General features: G+C 37.2%; 1 protein-coding gene across 1 annotated transcript in view; it reads right to left on the minus strand.

Moving 5' to 3' along the window:
- Nucleotides 1–3,089, minus strand: part of LOC108978951 — a 10,211-nt gene that overhangs the window by 2,338 nt on the left and 4,784 nt on the right. The window lies entirely within an intron of this gene.

Here is a 3,089-nt window from a genome sequence, read left to right on the forward strand (position 1 = left end):
AAAGAGATAATCTTCAAAAAATAAATACCAAAGAATGTTCTTTCAAATTATAATAAAAATTCCCAATTAAATTTGAAGTTTATTTATTTTTTCCTTAAAAATGCATTAAACCTCGAAATGGATCACCCTTTATAAAATGTACACGGGAGCTGAAAGTTTTGTGGATCAAAGAAGAAGTATACCKAAATTCTATATTTTATAGAGTTTCAAACTGAAAACCCCACCCGATCAAATTTGACCAGGACTTGGTTCAGTTGGGATCAGTTTGATATCCATATTGTAGCACATGGTAGCGATTGTTTGGCAGCTATTTCTTTACGAGGCGAAAAAATTGTCTGGTAATTTTATATTCTAATTTTGTATTTCCAATGGAATTGCGACTGTCGCATTGTTGAAAATGTGGCGGAAGTGTTTTGGGGMGTCTAGTCTATCACGCGCTCAAGTACTTGAGTGGTACAAGGCATTCCGTGAAGATCGTGAAGTGAAGTTGACCAAGCAGATTGTATGGCGCTGCGTTGTTACCAACTAAATGCCGAATTCAGCAATAATAATAGTCATTTAACCTTGGAATTTAAGGTGCCATATTCGTCTACGATGATTAAAAAGATTTATATAATTGGTAACAAAACCCTAGAAGTATTCAATCAAACTCTCTATTTTATGAAAAACATTGTTTAATCTCACACCTTTTTCAGTACTCCACATTTCAACTTGGTACACTGTTGCTAGGAATCAAGCAAAATCTAAAGTATTAGTTTACATGTGAACTATATCCGGCGGAGTTTAAAGCCGTACATATGACGTAATAGAGTGCCAGAGCGACAACGTAGATGGGACGTTCCGTACAATTGATGTAAATTGTGAGGCTTAGTTATTATGGAGGGAACACTTCTTTAGGCTGCTGAATGGCAAAACACCTGGAGATGGTAATCCCGATTATCCAATCAATTACGATGAAGTGGAAGTTCCTTTGCACGACCATGAAGAAGTTCGAATAGCAATTACCTGTCTGAAGAACCGCTATTCCAACAAGGCGGCGAAGAACTGAGCATGCATCAGCTTTTTTGTAGAATTTGGTCGGACGAAAGCATGCCAGAAGATAGGAACTTAAATGTGATCTGCTCAATCCACTAAAAGGGGACCACACAATCTGCGCCAATTACCGTGGGATAAGCCTCCTTAACATCACGTATAAGGTTCTATCGAGCGTATTGTGTGAAAGATTAAAGCCCACCGTCAACAAACTGATTGGACCTTATCAGTGTGAGTTTAGACCTGGAAAATCGACAACAGACCAGATATTCACTATGCGCCAAATCTTGGAAAATACCGACGAAAAGAGAATCGACACCATCTCTTCGTCGATTTCAAAGCTGCTTTTGACAGCATGACAATTAGCTGCCTTTGTCCGAATTTTAAATTTGAAAGCTCCGTCAGGATCGGCAAGTACCTATCTGAGCCGTTCGATACCAAACGAGGTTTCCGACATGGCGAATCCCTACCGTGCGACTTCTTCTTTTCCTTGGTCCTAAGTTACTACTGATAGTCATAACTTCGAAGTCATAGATAATTTCGTTTATCTTCGAACCAGCATTAATGCTGACCACAACGTCAGCCTCGAAATCCAACGCATAATAACTCTTGCCAATAGGTGCAACTTCAGTTTAAGTAGGCAATGGAGAACTAAAGTCCTCTCTCGACGAACAAAGACCAAACTCTAGTATCTACGGCAAAAACGAAGAAGAATTATTATTATTATTATTTTTTTTTTAAGCAATAACTGTCTGGCACAGAAAGTTAAATTCCAACCATATCCGTATTGATTCTAAACATTCGGTAAAAGTGCGTTTTATAGGTCCCATTGAATGAAAGTACATTTCAAAGCAGGTCAAGTGTACTGCTAACGTTCCAAAAGATGGTCTTTCAGGAAGTTCGAAAAAATATGTCTGTAGTTTTGTTTTCGCGGTAATGAAGGCGCATATCGAGAGAATAATGACTTTAATGAAGACATATGAGAATTGAAGTTAATTAATTTACGTTAATTGTAATAATAGATTGTTTAGACTCCATACCTATAGCACCATTGTATATATTGTGCGCTTAATTACTTTTATTGTGAAAATCAAATTGCATATTTTTTAAGTGAACCCATCGCTATGAATTCCCTTTCAATTATGCGACAACCGAATTGTGCGCATTAGAAGGTAAATTAGAGGTAAGCAATGTTTTGTTTGATTTTGTATGRCATTCGCTGATAAGGTGTCGCGATGTTACGACCTATTGTTTTACCGAGATTTTTTCCCATCATTTGTATGTGATTTTCTGTAATAAATGAGGTCAGAGTGTTGGTGAGTCGTCGCGCGTACAATTTGTATTCTTTGTTTAACAAAGGTTTTGTTGTTATATGTGTGTATGTATGTGTGCACTTTTTTGTTTAAATGCAGATATGTTCTACACACATACGCATAATTATAATTTCAACAAGTAAGGAAGGGCTAAGTTCGGGTGTCACCGAACATGTTATACTCTCGCATGATAAAGTGATAATCGAGATTTCAGGCGTGGTTGTGAACCGATTTCATTAACATTTGGTACATGTCATCGGGGTGTTAAGATAATATTATATACCGAATTTCATTGAAATCGGTTGAGTACTTCCTGAGATATGGTTTTTGGTCCATAAGTGGGCGAGGCCACGCCCATTTTCAATTTAAAAAAAAAACCTGGATGCAGCTTCCTTCTGACATTTCTTCCGTAAAATTTAGTGTTTTTGACCTTTTTTTGTTAGTCGGTTAACGCACTTTTAGTGATTTTCAACATAACCTTTGTATGGGAGGTGGGCGTGGTTATTAACCGAACCATTTTTGAACTGAATATGGAGATGCCTAAAAGAAATGACTCTATACAGTTTGGTTGACATAGCTATAGTAGTTTTCGAGATATGTACAAAAAAGTTAGTAGGGGGCGGGGCCACGCCCACTTCTCCAAAAAAATTACGTCCAAATATTTCCCTCCCTAATGCGATCCTTTGTGCCAAATTTCATTTTAATATCTTTATTTATGGCTTAGTTATGACACTTTATAGGTTT

The sequence above is a fragment of the Bactrocera latifrons genome, unplaced genomic scaffold, assembly GCF_001853355.1.
Source record: "Bactrocera latifrons isolate USDA-ARS-PBARC rearing strain unplaced genomic scaffold, ASM185335v1 scaffold_13, whole genome shotgun sequence".
Classification (NCBI taxonomy): Eukaryota; Metazoa; Arthropoda; class Insecta; order Diptera; family Tephritidae; genus Bactrocera; species Bactrocera latifrons.